Source organism: Taudactylus pleione, unplaced genomic scaffold, assembly GCF_031769625.1.
Source record: "Taudactylus pleione unplaced genomic scaffold, aTauple2 ptg000749l, whole genome shotgun sequence".
Lineage (NCBI taxonomy): Eukaryota > Metazoa > Chordata > Amphibia > Anura > Myobatrachidae > Taudactylus > Taudactylus pleione.
This window is the reverse complement of record NW_028285151.1, coordinates 1,242,984-1,261,577: the sequence shown is the minus strand read 5'-3', so window position 1 is coordinate 1,261,577 and position 18,594 is coordinate 1,242,984. Positions and strand designations below refer to the sequence as shown.

At 46.0% G+C, this 18,594-nt stretch overlaps 1 protein-coding gene across 1 annotated transcript in view; it reads left to right on the top strand.

Moving 5' to 3' along the window:
• Positions 1 to 496: 496 nt before the first annotated feature.
• Positions 497 to 18,594, top strand: part of CORO1C (coronin 1C) — a 95,810-nt gene continuing 77,712 nt past the window's right edge. The window contains exon 1 of the mRNA XM_088457271.1: positions 497 to 568. The gene's annotated coding sequence lies outside the window, so the exon portion shown is untranslated. The remainder of the gene's footprint in view (positions 569 to 18,594) is intronic.

Here is an 18,594-nt window from a genome sequence, read left to right as displayed (position 1 = left end):
AGGCAAGTCACTAGGATGTCGGTACAGAGAGAGCTGGGAAAATCGCTCAGCACCGACCAGTTACTAATAGACACTGGGGAGGAAACGCTAAGTAGCAGCCCCCACCGGCCTGGAGTGGTGTGTACCAGCCTCCGGTACCAGGACAGTGAGAACCCCCGTGCGCCCCCTAAGCGCATCTACCTGCTGGACAGGGACAGCGTGCGCACCATCAGCCAAAGCGCAGGTGGATGGGAAGCAGCAGTATATAATAGACGTGACGGGGACCCAGCTCAGGGAGCGGGAGAGGAGGCACCAGTATGGGACATACCATCTGACAATGCAAAGCCCCCGCAAGACACACCTCCAGCTTCCAGTCTAAGCAACTATGCAGAGGGCGACACAGGGGTCTTCCCAGAAAGCCCGGACCTCCAGGCAGGTTGCTCTTCTTCCCGGGGGAATAGCAGCAGGTCCAGGCAGGGAGACTCAGAGGCAGAAGACACTTTCCTGTCGGTGTCAGATGCTAGGCGAGCTTTCGAGATTGCAAGCTCTTCCAGACGCAAAGCCGCAGCCTGCCCACCACCTAAGACGGGTAAGTGTGTGCCCAGATTCCACTAAAGTTGATGCTATTCTCTTCAGTTGAACATGATAAGTGGGCTCAGTTCCTGCATGCACTAAGGAGAACTTAGCAATGTTTGCTTTTCTCATATCTATATTAATATAGCAGAAAGGTGCCAAATGTGAAATTCCAATCCTGTGGTGAATACAAACTAAACCTTTGCTTAGGGCTGTTAGGATACAATACATATTCTGTTAAAGTACATTACAAGGAGAAATAGCATGCAAGGAATCTGTCTGCAGTCTCATACTGCTAAATGATAATACTTCCTCTCATTATAATGCTATGGAGTCCCCTATTTATTATAACGAGTGATTTACAGCGCTGCAGAGGATGGTGCCTCTATATAAGGGATTGTAACACTACATTCAATTTGATTAAAATAAACTGAAGCCTGATAACCTATAAGTAAAGAATACATAGCACATATAATGTCTGCTGAGGGCACAGAAAATTAAATATAGCTTATTAATAATTTGGAATGCATTGTATATATAACTATTTAAAACTGCATTATAGAGTATTATTGCTAGAAGGAATCACTAGTGACCATATAAAGGCACAAAGCATAAACCATGGCATAGCTGAAGAGGGCTGATTCTACTTTCCATAACTATACTATTTATCATCTTACATGTTTATTTCCTTTGTGTTTTTGGGTTGGCTATCTGACATTGTACAATTTTGCCCATATACTATTTTTCATATGTAAAGTGCAAGTTTTCTGTAACTTTCTATCCCACATATAGTTTTTATTCCTGGTGTTTGGAAATAGTAACCCATTAACCCAGGAATGGAAAATATATATTATCTGGGCCCAATAGCAAAATTTGCATAGGGGCCTGGCGATGCTACTCCTGTCTTCCTAGCACGCGCTGTTCTCTAAAAATAGCAGAGTAGAGGCCTTTACTGAACATTTACCAGGAGTCCAGGGAATGTGGGACAGGCTACACCTCCTGCACCACTAATAGTCTCACCTCTTTCCGGACCGTAGAACACATCTGCCTACTTCTGAGCAATTTTTTTTTTCAGAAGAGGCTAAGGGGCCCATTTATCAAAGTGCATTTGAGGTAAATTCCCCGAAAACACCTGTTTTCGGGGGTTTACCTCAAATACTTAGTATCCCCCGGATGTATGAAGGAGGGACCGCAGCAGGTATCTCTGGGCTCTGAATCAGGCCCAGAGTCACAGTTGCATTTTGAGGTGCATGTACATAGAAGTGTATTGAAAATGGTCTTTCCTGGGTGGTGACAGGGAGGTGCCTTAGCGTATGTACAGAGATGGTCCGTCTTATGGGTATGTTATGAGAGTGTCAAGGGCGTGTTGCTGAAAGCGGTTCCGAACACAGAGGCGCTCTACTGCTAACATAGGAGACCATACTCTGATAGAGAAATGGAACCTGCCAAGTGCTGGTGCAAGTTTCGATGGTACGACCAATTTTGCGTCTAGAGACTCAGCAATTGGTATTACGGCATGTATGGACGCTAACAGTGGGTGTCTCAGTCCTTGCACATTCGGACACACAGATGTACACTAGGGAAGGGCTTTGTAGCAGCATTTGCATAGCTGCAGACGGGTGACCGCCAATAGACTCGGATGCAGCTGCATCCAACTCAGAATCAGTCCCTACATTTTTATTTTGATCCAGCTTTTCAATGTATATGTTATGAATCAGCTTTTTTTGGTGGATTCAGCTTTTTCATTATACGGGGCAGCAAGGTCGTTTCTAGAGAGGAGGGGGCCCGTGTGCAGTCTCTGACACGGGCTCCCTCCTCTCTGTCTGGTGGCCTGCAGCGCACTAAGCTGTGCACGGCCAGCGTTGGAGTTATAGACTCTGGTCACTAGAGTGTGCCAAGAGTCTATAGAGTATGCGCAGGTCACCGGGAAAATGGCCACTGTGGCCATTTTCCAGTCGTTTATACAGCGCCGGACCACCGCGCCCATGTGGGACTCCGGAGAGGTAAGTATATTATGGGTGCAGGGTGTGCGGTGCGGGGCCCCTCTGGACCCAGGGGCCCGTGTGCCCCGCACACTCTGCACCCATTATAGATATGCCCCTGCGGGGCTGCCATATTTAAACTTCCCCTATTCAGGGCCATATGCAGCTTAATAACCAGAATGTCCCAAAATTTGGTAGGAAGACTAATTGGGAAATGGGGAGCAGGATTCTGCCAAAAATACAAATTGTGCAAAATGTTGCTGATGGGGGGGAATATGTCACTGTACAATGTGAAAACAGACATGACTAGTATGGATCTGGCTTTTCCTATATATTTAATATAGATCTGGCTTTTTCTTTATAGGTAGCATGGATCTGGCTTTTCTGGGTGTGTACAAATTTAGGACCTCATTCAGAGGCGGTGGTTAGATGCAAGTGGTCGCTCTGAATGAGGGCGGCCGCTTGCATCTTGTAGTGCCGCCTCTTGGTCGATCGCTAAGCTGTGGGTTACCACCCACAGCTCTAGCGACCGACCAGGGTGATGGTCGCGATGGTCATGGCCATATCGACTATCAGGGCTTGCGACGAGACCCTAAGGTTGGGTCTCGGCACTCGCAAGCCCCAGGGAGCTTCCTGCTCTGATCGAGCAGGAAGCTCCCCACTGACATCACTGCTGATGTCAGTGGGTTGCCCCTATACGGCAAATGTTCCTTCGGGAACACCTCCGTTTGGCCGGCCACGCCCCCTGCCCGCCTTCCAAATGGGGCGAGCTGTCACTCACCATCGACAGCTCGCCCCCTTTGGTGCGAGACCCCTAGCGATGAGCCGGCTCCGACGTGCGCATGTCCAGTGGGGGAACATCAACCCGACTGCGAGCGCTCAGCGCTTTCGACCGGGTCTGGATGACCCCCTCAGTGTGGATCCAAGTTTTCTGCATGTGCCTATGTGTGAATTTATATATACGGCTTTTCAATATACTTAGGGGTAAATGTACTAAGGGGCCCATTTATCAATAATTGCATACTCAGTGCGATCTGGGCTTGATTTTAGAACCCATGATCGTATTGCAGTATGCGATAATAGCGACCGATTGTATGAAATAGCATACACAGTGACAGGGGCTCCGAAAAGAGCCCGTCCCTATGAGGTGCTTCAAGTGAAGTGACCACATTAACGGTAAATCTGATTGCTTTGAAACTCCCATAGAAATCTATGGGGGTTGCGGCTGCTGTTGAAAATAGAGGGACCGCAGCAGATATCGGAGATGATGATCCCTCCATTGTACATCTTGGGGTGATCCACCCATTGTACATTTTGGGGATACTTATTATTTGTGGGTGTTTTGGGGGAATATGACACAAATAAGGAATGATTATTAGGCCCCTAAAGGCTCATACACACTAGACGATGTGCTGTATGAACAATATTGGTGAAAGATTTCCCTTGAACTTTCTATAGTGCAGGACAAACGATATTGGGTGTACACACTGATAGTTATCTTTAAAGATATCTTTCAGTGAAGTCATCCTTCCACATCTCCGAACAGGCAATTCTTGATGATATCGTCAGATTGGCCTGCATGTATGGACGATAAAAGACATCGTTAACGACCCGCGGGAGCGCGCATTGTTGGTCGTTCACTGCATACACACTGAATGATCAGGGCCGGATTAAGGTCTGTGGGGGCCCCTTGGCAACAAACTGGTGGGGGCCCCTATCAATAAAATGATCAAAGTAATATATTGGTGATGTTCTAAAAAAAAAAGGATGTCTTTGTGTATATATATATATATATATATATATATATTTACACATACACATGCAGTAATGAAGTATAATATATATATATATATACATACACACTTTTGAAGTATATATAATAAACTGGAGTTTCAAATGCAAGTATATATATATATATATATACACACACACATGCAGTATATGTATGTATATATATATATATACTGTACATGCAGTATATATATATATTCACATGCAGTATATGTGTATATATATACACTGTGTATTTACATATATATATATATATATATACATATACACTGTATATATATATATATATATATATATATATATACATACATACTTACACACACACATTTCTATACATACACACAGACTTACAGCTCTTTGCTCCAAGTGAAGTCACGTTAGGCGTCCGAGTCAGCAGTTCTGCCTCGATCACGCACTAGTCTGCAGGCAGCCTTGGCTCCAGTCACAGTCTCGCGAGATTTGGCATCATAATCTCACAAGACTGTAACTGCAGGGAAGCTCCTCGGCGGCTGCTGTAAGTAAACAGCTGAGTTGCCAAGGACCGTATCGGAGACAGCTAAATGCTGTGCTCCGTTTTTTAAGTTATTGCCGGTGGCTGAGTATAGAATGTGGGGGCCCCCTATGTGTGGGGACCCCGGGTCGATCGCCCCCTTCGCCCCCCCCATAATCCGGCCCTGTGAACGATATATGAACTATATATCGTTGAACAATATCGTTATCGTCCATGTCGTTCATGATAATCGACTAGTGTGTATGCAGCTGAGTGGTAATGCAGTTCCTGCTTTGCCTATTATTGTGGCAAATCAGGAGTCATTTACCATGGTATGTATGTAGAAAAGGGTTCCCGGAGAGAGTGAAGTATAAGTCACCCCCTCAGTGAATAGTTCTGAGATGCATAGCGCGTCTTTACAGATGAACGCACATGCGCAATTACATGTGAAACCACGCAAGACCAATTGGCGTCACTGAGGATAAATGAGACAAAAAAAAAACTGAACAAACTTTATTGTCAAACGCACATTTAGACATGGGACACATCCTGCTTCCCCCACACCCTTCAGGTTAGGAGAAGCCGATATTGCCATCTTCCTGTGGCTGGAGAATCATCCCAATAGTAAGTGCATTTTCTTATTTGTAATACCTGTGTCTTCTAGTGCCACCATTGGTGCCTATGGCACCACCGATTAGCATGCCTGCTCTTTTGTTTGCAGGCAGAAGATGAAGGCAATCCCTTTTGTACATATTGAGAAGCGAGATGTACAGGAATTTTGTCTATTCCACCTCCCCCCCTTTATCTCCAGTTAGTACATGTACTCCTTCGTATGTATTTGACTTTACCTATCTATTTAGTATAAATGTGGCTAATACTGTATATTAAGTATGGACCCAGCTTGTCTGGTTGTATGCGTGAATTTAGTGTGTATCCAGATTTTTTGAATGGGGCTGTGCAGCAACCCTGATGTGCATGTAGCACCACCTTGCTCAAATTCAAATTAATTGTTACATGTATGTCTGAAAATGGAAAATACAGCATTTATAACCAGGAATGTAATTGTAGCTATTTTAATTACAATTCATTCTCAGTAATGATTTGTAATATTGTCATGAGAGAAAGTAAATATAGGGGGTTGTCCCCTATATACGTATTCAGTAGTGCTCTACCAAAGACCCTTCAATGGATTAGAATCAGCCCTATATTGCTGTGCTAGCAGAATAATGTGGCATCACAATTCAGGTAACAACCAGCACAGTGGTGTGGGGATTCTCTTCTATTTGCTACACATACAGGAACAGGTTAACTTAATAAGGGATTGGCCAAAGGTGGAGAACCACTTTAAACATAAATGTACTGTATGCCTTCATTCTTGGTACCTGTTTGCAGTGTTTCTCAGCATCAATCCCTACATGCAACAGGTCTAATACTGTTAAAGTAATAGACCTGTTGCATGTAGGGATTGATGCTGCGAAACACTGCAAATGTGTATTGTGCATGGCCTCAATAAAATCACTGATTTCCTCACATTTGACACCTACACCTGCTTGTAATTGTGACTGGAGAGGTGGGACAGGGGAGGTAGGGGTGTTCTAATGTAGGCCAAGTACAGTAATGGCATGCTCATGTAATTGTGACTGGAGAGGTGGGACAGGGGAGGTAAGGGTGCTCTAATGTAGGCCATGTACAGTAATGGCATGCTCATGTAATTGTTACTGGAGAGGTGGGACAGGGGAGGTAAGGGCGTTCTAATATAGTCCAAGTACAGTAATGGCATGCTCATGTAATTGTGACTGGAGAGGTGGGACAGGGGAGGTAAGGGTGTTCTAATGTAGTCCAAGTACAGTAATGCATGCTCATGTAATTGTGACTGGAGAGGTGGGACAGGGGAGGTAAGGGCGTTCTAATGTAGGCCATGTACAGTAATGGCATGCACATGTAATTGTGACTGGAGAGGTGGGATAGGGGAGGTAAGGGCATTCTAATGTTGGTCATGTACAGTAATGGCATGCTCATGTATTTGGGAGGAGAGGTGGGAAGGGGAGGTAAGGGCTTTCTAATGTAGGTCATGTACAGTAATGGTATGCTCATGTATTTGTGACTGGAGAGGTGGGACAGGGGAGGTAAGGGCGTTCTAATGTAGGTCAAGTACAGTAATGGCATGCTCAGGTATTTGTGACTGGAGAGGTGGGACAGGGGAGGTAAGGGCGTTCTAATGTAGGTCATGTACAGTAATGGCATGCTCATGTAATTGTGACTGGAGAGGTGGGACAGGGGAGGTAAGGGCGTTATAATGTAGGCTAAGTACAGTAATGGCATGCTCATGTATTTGTGACTGGAGAGGTGGGACTGGAGAGGTAAGGGCGTTCTAATGTAGGTCAGTACAGTAATGGCATGCTCATGTATTTGTGACTGGAGAGGTGGGACAGGGGAGGTAAGGGCGTTCTAATGTAGGTCATGTACAGTAATGGCATGCTCATGTAATTGTGACTGGAGAGGTGGGACGGGAGGTAAGGGCGTTCTAATGTAGGTCATGTACAGTAATGGCATGTTCATGTCATTTTGACTGGAGAGGTGGGACAAGGGAGGTAAGGGCGTTCTAATGTAGGTCAAGTTCAGTAATGGCATGCTCATGTAATTGTGACTGGAGAGGTGGGACAGGGGAGGTAAGGGTGCTCTAATGTAGGCCAAGTACAGTAATGGCATGCTCATGTAATTGTGACTGGAAAGGTGGGACAGGGGAGGTAAGGGTGCTCTAATGTAGGCCAAGTACAGTAATGGCATGCTCATGTAATTGTGACTGGAGAGATGGGGAAGGGGAGGTAAGGGCGTTCTAATGTAGGTCATGTACAGTAATGGCATGCTCATGTATTTGTGACTGGAGAGGTGGGACAGAGGAGGTAAGGGCGTTCTAATGTAGTTCATGTACAGTAATGGCATGCTCATGTATTTGGGAGGAGAGGTGGGGAAGGGGAGGTAAGGGCGTTCTAATGTAGGTCATGTACAGTAATGGCATGCTCATGTATTTGTGACTGGAGAGGTGGGACAGGGGAGGTAAGGGCGTTCTACTGTAGGCCATGTACAGTAATGGCATGCTCATGTAATTGTGACTGGAGAGGTGGGACAGGGGAGGTAAGGGCGTTCTAATGTAGGTCATGTACAGTAATGGCATGCTCATGTAATTGTGACTGGAGAGGTGGGACAGGGGAGGTAAGGGCGTTCTAATGTAGGTCATGTACAGTAATGGCATGCTCATGTATTTGGGAGGAGAGGTGGGAAGGGGAGGTAAGGGCGTTCTAATGTAGGTCATGTATAGTAATGGCATGCTCATGTATTTGTGACTGGAGAGGTGGGACAGGGGAGGTAAGGGCGTTCTCATGTAGGCCATGTACAGTAATGGCATGCTCATGTAATTGTGACTGGAGAGGTGGGACAGGGGAGGTAAGGGCGTTCTAATGTAGGACATGTACAGTAATGGCATGCTCAGGTATTTGGGAGGAGAGGTGGGGAAGGGGAGGTAAGGGCGTTCTAATGTAGGTCATGTACAGTAATGGCATGCTCATGTATTTGTGACTGGAGAGGTGGGACAGGGGAGGTAAGGGCGTTCTAATGTAGGTCATGTACAGTAATGGCATGCTCATGTATTTGTGACTGGAGAGGTGGGACAGGTGAGGTAAGGGCGTTCTAATGTAGGACATGTACAGTAATGGCATGCTCAGGTATTTGGGAGGAGAGGTGGGGAAGGGGAGGTAAGGGCGTTCTAATGTAGGTCATGTACAGTAATGGCATGCTCATGTATTTGTGACTGGAGAGGTGGGACAGGGGAGGTAAGGGCATTCTAATGTAGGACATGTACAGTAATGGCATGCTCAGGTATTTGGGAGGAGAGGTGGGGAAGGGGAGGTAAGGGCGTTCTAATGTAGGACATGTACAGTAATGGCATGCTCATGTAATTGTGACTGGAGAGGTGGGACAGGGGAGGTAAGGGTGTTCTAATGTAGGTCAGTACAGTAATGGCATGCTCATGTATTTGGGAGGAGAGGTGGGACAGGGGAGGTAACGGTGTTCTAATGTAGGCCAAGTACAGTAATGGCATGCTCATGTAATTGTGACTGGAGAGGTGGGACAGGGGAGGTAAGGGCGTTCTAATGTAGGTCATGTACAGTAATGGCATGCTCATGTAATTGTGACTGGAGAGGTGGGACAAGGGAGGTAAGGGCGTTCTAATGTAGGTCAAGTACAGTAATGGCATGCTTATGTAATTGTGACTGGAGAGGTGGGACAGGGGAGGTAAGGGCGTTCTAATGTAGGTCATGTACAGTAATGGCATGCTCATGTATTTGGGAGGAGAGGTGGGAAGGGGAGGTAAGGGCGTTCTAATGTAGGTCATGTATAGTAATGGCATGCTCATGTATTTGTGACTGGAGAGGTGGGACAGGGGAGGTAAGGGCGTTCTCATGTAGGCCATGTACAGTAATGGCATGCTCATGTAATTGTGACTGGAGAGGTGGGACAGGGGAGGTAAGGGCGTTCTAATGTAGGACATGTACAGTAATGGCATGCTCAGGTATTTGGGAGGAGAGGTGGGGAAGGGGAGGTAAGGGCGTTCTAATGTAGGTCATGTACAGTAATGGCATGCTCATGTATTTGTGACTGGAGAGGTGGGACAGGGGAGGTAAGGGCGTTCTAATGTAGGTCATGTACAGTAATGGCATGCTCATGTATTTGTGACTGGAGAGGTGGGACAGGGGAGGTAAGGGCGTTCTAATGTAGGACATGTACAGTAATGGCATGCTCAGGTATTTGGGAGGAGAGGTGGAGAAGGGGAGGTAAGGGCGTTCTAATGTAGGTCATGTACAGTAATGGCATGCTCATGTATTTGTGACTGGAGAGGTGGGACAAGGGAGGTAAGGGCGTTCTAATGTAGGACATGTACAGTAATGGCATGCTCAGGTATTTGGGAGGAGAGGTGGGGAAGGGGAGGTAAGGGCGTTCTAATGTAGGTCATGTACAGTAATGGCATGCTCATGTATTTGTGACTGTCGAGGTGGGACAGGAGAGTTAAGGGTGTTCTAATGTAGGTGAAGTACAGTAATGGCAATGCAAAATAAATATATATTTTTTTTAAAGTCTCTTGTGCTTAAGACCTGGTATTGTCTGTAGCTGGGTCTACGCATGCCTTAAACCTAACTTATATGCTACTGATACAGAGTTGGATGCATCTTGCGATGGACACGCCACATCTTATGGGCGTTACACTATTATCACCTGCAACTCTTTACAGCTTAATTTTTTAATGCATATATAGCCAAATCAGCAGCATATTTTGCATCTCTGTTCTAAGGAGAGCTAGCTGATTACATTGCATAGTAAAAATCTTGGGTTACACTAACTGAGCAAAGAAGAGAAAGTATAATGCTGGGCGTCTAACTTCACCCGGCGGTCGCACGTCCAGTCATAGGTGGTGTCCTCATACCTTAGTGTGCAATCGCATCATTTGCATATTTTTTTCCTTAAGGCAGCAAACGAACGCAGCTTAGCGAGCGGGTCTGAATGAGCTCCTCATTCTGTACCCCCAAAAAGATGCAGTAACATAGGGAATCAATGTAGATGTGTACTAATAGCCCTAATTAAAGTGTTTGAGGTACTTAAGTAGATTAAATTGCTTCTTATTAGCGTCTTTGCATAAGTGGTGAAGAATGGCATAAAGCAGTATATTTTTTTTTGTGAAAATAAGTAGTCCAGTCAAATCTGAGGTACTTGAAATGGGTTCTAACATATTTTAATGTCTTTAAAGTGAACTTTTAAAAAAACATGAAAAAAACACCCTCAAACATGCACCCATAATCCCAAAAACAGTTGGTCCCTCCTCACTGCACCCCTAGAAGTCTATGGCCCTCATTCAGAGCCACTCGTAAGCGGCAGCTCGTTCGCTCCGAGCGATGTTTGCCAAACTGCGCATGCGTACGGATCGTTATACGCATGCGCGAACAAGTCAGTGCGGCCGAAATTCATGTGCTCGCAAAATAGCGAATGCCTGCTAATTTGAGTGACAGGATGAGGCGTATGTGGGTGGTAACAGGGGAAGGTTCTTGAAAACGGGGAGTGGAAATCAGAACGCAGGCGTGCTTAAAGGTCAAAACTGGCGTTTTATGGGTGTGCATATTTAAAACAGCAGCGTCATTGACCACGTCACTGGGTTTTTTTTTAGCCAGAACTGCTCGCAAAATTGTGGTAGCAAAAACCAACCACAAGAATAGCGAGCAGTTCATACCCTGTTCGATGTACTCGATTAATCTAATAAATAGCGGACATGACGTCGGATGCGAGCGGCCAGGGGGCGTAGTTTCCCAAAAAACGAACGCAAGTTTTGTTCGCTCGTTCAGACCTAGAGGCGTGAACAGACCGCAAACAGCGAACGGTTCATTTGAATTGCCACCCCTATTTTCTGGACGAGCGAGGGCAAATAGCGACGGGCTCTGAATCAGGGCCTATGTTGCTAGTTTTTATAGTTGTCCCCCCACTTTTTACTTTTTCGCTCCCAAAACTAAAGTACTTTTTGGGGGTGTTCTGAGGTAATTTTTTAAAGTTTTTTTTGTTAATTTGTCCTTTGGGGGGCTGTTGTTTGCACCCCAAAATAACAATTTTGCACTTTTTTTCACCAGCTATTCATAGGAGATACTTTTCCGCTTATTACAATGCATTTAGTTTCCGCTTAGGCAAAATCGTCCTGGAATTGAATATGGAGATACTTTGAAAACAGGCCGAAAGACCGACTCCGTGTAAACTTATCTCCAAACAGCACTTTTTGCCTCTAATTGAATCTGGCCCCATGTGTCACATCTGTTTCACCAGCATAGAATCCCCTGCTGTGCTTACTTACAATAGACAGGAATGAATGTTCTCCAGTGTCTCACTACTGTACAACCACTCTCGCCACTTCCCCCACCCATAAGAAAGAAGACTGTGAGGGGAAAGATTTTTTTTTTTGCAAGTAAAGTTTTATTAATTTCAAAACAAATATATGAAAAGTAACAAACACCATTACTGACAAAAAGTGTCCAATACAAATACATATAAGCAAAATATAACAATAGTCATATAGATACCTATAAAAAATATTTACTATATTAATATCAACAGGGCATATTAGCAAAATAAACAGTAAAATGTAAACACATCAGATAATGAAAATAATGAAAGAAAAACAAGGAGAAAAAGGGAGAAACCGACAGGTAAGGGAGGGAAGAGAAATATAGGGGAGGGGTTGTCACCGGGCCTAAGTAATCATTAGTCTAGAACCAAACAATGTAAAGGAATATAGGATCTATGACAAACATACAAGGGATTTATATTGATCAGACTCTGAAAATTCAAACTAATTAAACCATATCGCTGATTAGGTCTTAAACTTATCTGGAGAAAGTATAATACAAGGGCTGATTGCAAAGTAATTAGACTGATTTTTGTTATTCAGAATCAGATGACTCCACAGGATCTGAACATTTTTCTTTTTCAAAGTAGCGTCCTTCACATTCAATACATTCTTTGCAGCGTTTCAACAATGACTCAAAGACGTGCAGTAGACTATTTTGTAATATCACTTTTAGTGTTGCAGCTGTGGCATTTTTTACTTCATCATCTGTTGAGAACTTCTTTCCGAGCAGTTGTTTTTTCAGGGTTGGGAATGCCCAGAAATCACAGGGTGCTAAGTCCGGGCTATATGGAGGGTGCTCCAGTGCTGTCCCATTCATTTCAGTCAGTGCTGCCAATGCAACAACAGCGGCATGTGGTCGGGCATTGTCTTGGAGCAAAAGCCACTGTTTCTTCAGCAAATGTGGTCTCTTCTTCCTCATAGCTTCACGCTGTTATGCCACAGGGGTGACTTAGAAGGTAGTGTCTAATAACCGCCTTGAGGGCTGGTAATTCTTGGCTGGATGCGGCCATACTTCCGCTTTGAGAGCTGGTAGATATCTTGGCTAGATGGGCCTGAAGGTCGTAGATGATAAAGCAGCCTTTGGGCCATGCAGCAGCCTTGAGGGCTGAGGTAACTTGGCTTGCTGTGGTCAGTGGGCCGTAGAAGATAATGCGGCCTTTGGGCTGTGCAGCAGCCTTGAGGGCTGATATCACTTGGCTTGCTGTGGCCAGTGGGCCGTAGAAGAAAAAGCGGCCTTTGGGCCACGCAACAGCCTTGAGGGCTGATATTACTTGACTTTCTGTGGCCAGTGGGTAGTAGAAGATGAAGTGGCCTTTGGGCCGTGCAGCAGCCTCGAGGGCTGATATTATTTGGCTTGCTGTCGCCAGTGGGCCGTAGAAGATGAAGCGGCCTTTGGGCCGTGCAGCAGTCTTGAGGGCTGATATTATTTGGCTTGCTGTCACCAGTGGGCCGTAGAAGATGAAGCGGCCTTTGGGCCGTGCAGCAGCCTTGAGGGCTAATATATTACTTGGCTTGCTACGGCCAGTGGGCCGTAGAAGATGAAGCTGCCTTTGCGCCATGCGCAGCCTTGTACTGCTGAAACAAAGTCACTGGTGTTGGGCGCAGGTTTGCGCACTAAAGTCACTGGAGTGCGCCCTGTGCCGACGGGTACATACAAGCAGCTGATGCAGTAGTGCGGCTTGTGCCGTCGGGTTGATACAAGCAGCTGGCGCTGTGGTGTAGCCTGTACCGCTGGGTTGACACAGGCAGCTGACGCTGTGGTGCGTACTCTGGACACAGAGTACCGACCATGCCGCCTGGATGACTTGAACGGCAGGTAGATTATATGCACACTGTGCCGCCTAGATGACACAAAACGGCAGTATAACAATATGAGAGGCAGGAATACTGGAGCTCAACTGGAAGACAGGAGACAAAGCCAGAACCAGAAACACTAAACTCTATCACCGGCATCGGGGCAGCGTTAGTGCCAGCAGGATATAGACGTAGGAGCCAATCTGGACTGATTCCAGGATGATAGATAGGAGGAAGAAGGAGACTTCAGCGAACACTTGCCCGGCGTTCGCCTCGTAAGGTATTGGCAGTGCGGCGGCTTGTGACACACGCAAATGGGTTTACATAGCAGTCACCATTAATTGTCTGTCCACGGGGAACCCAGTACTGTAGGAACATACCATGCGCATCAAAGAACAGCAGAAACATGACTTTACATGCCGAAGGAATCACACAGAATTTTTTGGGCGGAGGCGAATTCGTGTGTTTCCATACACTGGACTGTTGTTTGGATTCCAGATCATAATGACAAATCCACGAGTCGTCACACGTCACAATCGATGTCAGGAAATCATGTATCCTTTCCGACATTTGAATGGTGTTCTTGCACGATTCAACTCGTCGTCACATCTGCTCTTGTGAGATTTCTAGGTACCCACCTGGCACACACGCGATGCATTTTTAGTTCCTTTGTCACAATATGCTGAACCTGTTCGAATGAGATGCCAAGTGAAGCCGAAAGTTTACGTAAAGTTAATCTGTCATTTTACAACATCTCCGCAGCTTTTGCAATGTTGACATCTGTAACCGCGGTGGATGGTCGCGCTTCATCAGTCACTCGCATATTACCCTCTTTGAAGTGCTTCCACCACTGAAATACTGCAGCATTGCTAAATGATTCTCCACCATATGCTTGTCAAGTGTAACACAAAATTCAATCACACATGTCCGACGTAATCTCAAAGATATGTCTTCCTCAACCGCCATAACGAAACATACGAAGATCTTCCACTCGCTGTAACCAAACAAAGAAGACTACGGCACTCCAACCGCAGGTTCAGACACATCAATGTATGAGCTTCACAATAACCATCATAGCGTTGCCACGTTTACCTATGGAACAGAAAAACAGAGGCAGTCTCATTACTTTTCAATCAGTCCTCGTAATATCATCCATTGACCTATACAGTTCTATCCTCTGAAACCAGTCAACAAGGGTCGGGGGAGATGTAGACCTTCATTGCACGTAAATCACAGCCTTAGCCACACTGTTAAGATAATTCAAAAGTTAATTTTTGTATACAGATAGGTTCAATAGCCAAAATTCAGGTCCATCTGGGGCATTCAAACCTATTATTTCATGTGCGACCGAAATCACTCCATCCCAGGACACCTTCAAGACCAGACAAAACCACCTTATATGAAGGGTAGTTCCCATGTCGGTACCACATCTCCAACACCTTGCAGGGGGACTCCATGGTGAAGTTTTCCCCATTATAGTTTGACCATTCCAGCCTCCTATAGTTTTGTAAAATGCTGTGGTCCAGGCATCTGCAATAGATACACCTCCAAATTGGGGTATCTGTATGCGTCCATCTATAATTATATTGCAGTTATGTTGATATACACTTACTGTACCTGGCTTGCACTGGTATGCCCCTTCCCTACCCAGGTCTGCCTTCATCCATGCATAAGGAAATATAAGTCAGGAATATGCAAAAATCGTAATATGGACATATGTATAAGTATTTTTAGTGTGCCAGTGCTTATTTCACATAAAAAAAAGCATGGAGTGCATCCAACTGTTGGCAATGGCTCCAAATTACTAGAAGCATTTTACTATATGGTGGCAAGGGAAGTATTTCTGTATATACAGTCAGGTGCATAAATATTGGGACATTGACAGAATTTTCATATTTTGGCCTCTATTCACCACCACAACGGTTTCTATATGTGCCTCCCACTTTTTGTGCCAGGAGGCTGCACAACAAAAAAAAGAGGGTCCGGCTCTGAATCAGGGCCAATGTGTGGTACTTTGGTCTGTCTGCCTGTTGGTTCTCTTCATGTCTTGTATTCACAATTTAAGAGACTAAGGCCCTCATTCAGAGCCGTACGCTCTGAGCAGAGCGCACGCTCTGAATGAGGGCCGGGCTCCATGAAAATGGAGCGTCCTTCTGGACGCTCGTATAGCTGTGGGTCACCACCCACAGGCTATACGAGCGTGCATTTTGATGGCCGCGATGGTCGTGACCATCGCGACCATCGAAATTGCGAGCCGGAGCCTGTGGTTGGCTATCAGAGCCAAAATCACTCCCACTGACATCACTAGTGATGTCAGTGGGCCGGCTTTTGACGGGAGGCGTTCCCGTGGGAACGCCCCCGTCAGGGAGGCACGCCCCCGGCACGCCTACCAAAGGGGGCGTGCTGTCTATCAATATTGACAGCACGCCCCCTTTGATCGGACACAACGAGCGAAGGACTTTCCTTCGCTCGTCGCGTCTGGCGCATGCGCACGACGGAGCTCCCTCCGTCGTGCGCATGCTCAGTCCAGAACATCATTCAGAGGCGGTCGGAGGATGCAAGCGGTCGCTCAGAAACTGGGCGGCCACTTGCATCCTGACCGCCCGCCTCTGTTGCGGTCGTTAGGCTGTGGGTTAACATCCACAGCTCTAACGACCGCTCGAGTGATGGTCGCGATGGTCAGAGATCATCGCGACCATCGGGGCTAACGACGAGACCCTAGGGTAGGGTATCAGTTGTTGTAAGCCCCGGAGAGCTTCTGGCTCTGTCAGAGCCGGAAGCTCTCCACTGACATCACTAGTGATGTCAGTGGGGCCTCCCCCAAACGGCAGGCGTTCCCATGGGAACGCCTCCGGTTGGGCTGCCACCCCCCCGGCCCGCCTTCCAAACGGGGCGAGCTGTCAATCAACATCGACTGCTCGCCACCTTTGGAAAGAGACCCGCTACGACCAGCGCTGTCCCCTCCAGCGATGTCCGTCGTAGCGGGTCTCACGCATGCGCACGAGGCAGTCATGTGCACTGGCAAAACATCAAGGCGGCCGTGCGGTCGTAGACCGTACGGCCGCCTCTGAATAAGGTCCTAAGGGCCTGCGTCAGAGATGTTACGCAGTTATTGGTGAACTGCGCAAGCGTCTTAGTCACATTGCGCATTCGACAAGTCTCATTACCGATGTCACTCGCAGTGAGGATGTATTCGCAAAGTGGTTGACAGGAATCGGCCATTTGGAGGCAGCAATGGGGCGTGATGACAACACAGGTTCCTTTTGGGGTGTGTCTGCCTGTGACTGGCATTCAATATGCAGAAAAAAATTCTCCAGCATCTGTTGCTGTGGCCATTCTGCTCTACCAAAGCAAACAAATCAAGAAAATATAGTAGCTACAGGCACTTAATGGAGATTCAACTTTTACTCTTATTAAAGAAAATAATATAAATATATATTTCATCTCACAGCTGTTCAAAAATTGGTTTCAAGCCAAAAGGAGAAAATAAATTAAAAATACATGAACAGTGTGGTGAATGGTGAGTTAAATTAAAATGTACCCATAAGATAACAATTATATACAGTTTATTAAACACATAAACATACAGTAGCCTCTTAAAAATCTATAAAGGATTATAAATGCATGTAAGACACAACATTTAAGATTGTATCAATAAACTGAAACATATAGCAGTATCAGCAGGTGTCTGCAATGCAACAATAGTAACAATATTGTAAATATTTAGAACATTCACAGCTCCAGCACTAAAAAGTGTCTGAAATGTGTGTGGCTAAATATATGTCCTAACAGCTGCGTCCAGCTGTTGGTGAAACCTCTATGTTTAGTCTCTGATAATGAGTCAACAGGCTAGTTCCATAAGCCCGCTGTTATAACTTAAAATACATGCATATATTTCCGCAAAGAGAATATTTATGAGGCACTATGGAGCTCATTCAGACCCGCTCGCTAGATGCGTATGCTCGCTCGATGCGTATGCAAATTTGGCCAAGTGACGGCTCGGCAGGCGATCGCGCGGCAAAGCATGAGCACAGCCACTATGTCTGGCGTGCGATCGCCCTGTGTATGCAGATGCCCACCAGCCTCTCCTAAGACGCCCACTTATGCTTACATGTTTAATAAACTGTATATAATTGTTATCTTATGGGTACATTTTAATTTGTGCCATCACAGGGTTTCTTAGAAGTCCAATGACAATCGACTGATCTTTGACAGAGCCACATCTTTGTACACAGTTGGATGTGCAAAGCCACCATCTCAGTACAAATCCCAGCAGCTGCAACATTTGTAAATTTTCACATAGCCGCTGCTTACACCCTGAATCAGTCCCTGAATACACACTGGGCTGGCTGCTCAATGTGTGTTATTGCTGACAGGGTGAAAGACACTATGGTCAGCCAATCAGCAGGAGAACATAGGACTGGGTGCCGGGGGTGTGCAGGCTGGCTAGTAGCTATTGGTAATTGAGCAGTGAAAGACAGTCAGTCATGCGCTCACTGTGTGTGCTATACACTGAAGTGCCAAAATTCAGGGGATGGATGCCTAGTATCGTATAAAATTCCCTCTAGCCCAGCGAAATGCAGCAACTCAATGTGGCATCAATTCCTCAAGTGGACGGAAGACCTCTGGTGAGATGTTGACCCATGTCGCCTGGATTGCTTCTCACAGCTCCCTGATATTTGTAGGTGCAGGATCTTAGGTGCTAATATATCTCTCCACCACATCCCATAAATGCTTGATTGAGTCCATGTCGGGCGAACGTGGTGGCCGCACTATTCGACGGAACTCTCCAGAATGCTCCTCGAACTAATTCTGGACAACTTGGGATCGTTGACATGGTGCATTATCCTACTGGAATCTTCCATAGTTGTGGAGATACATGAAATACATGAAGGGCTGTAAATGGTCATCAAGCAATTCATCATAGCGGTTACCGGTCAATGATGTGTTCAGGCGGACCAGCGGACTCAACCCATGCCACGTGAACACACCCCACACCATTATGGGACCATCCAGTTGTCAACAAGGCCTGCATGGTGCCCTGT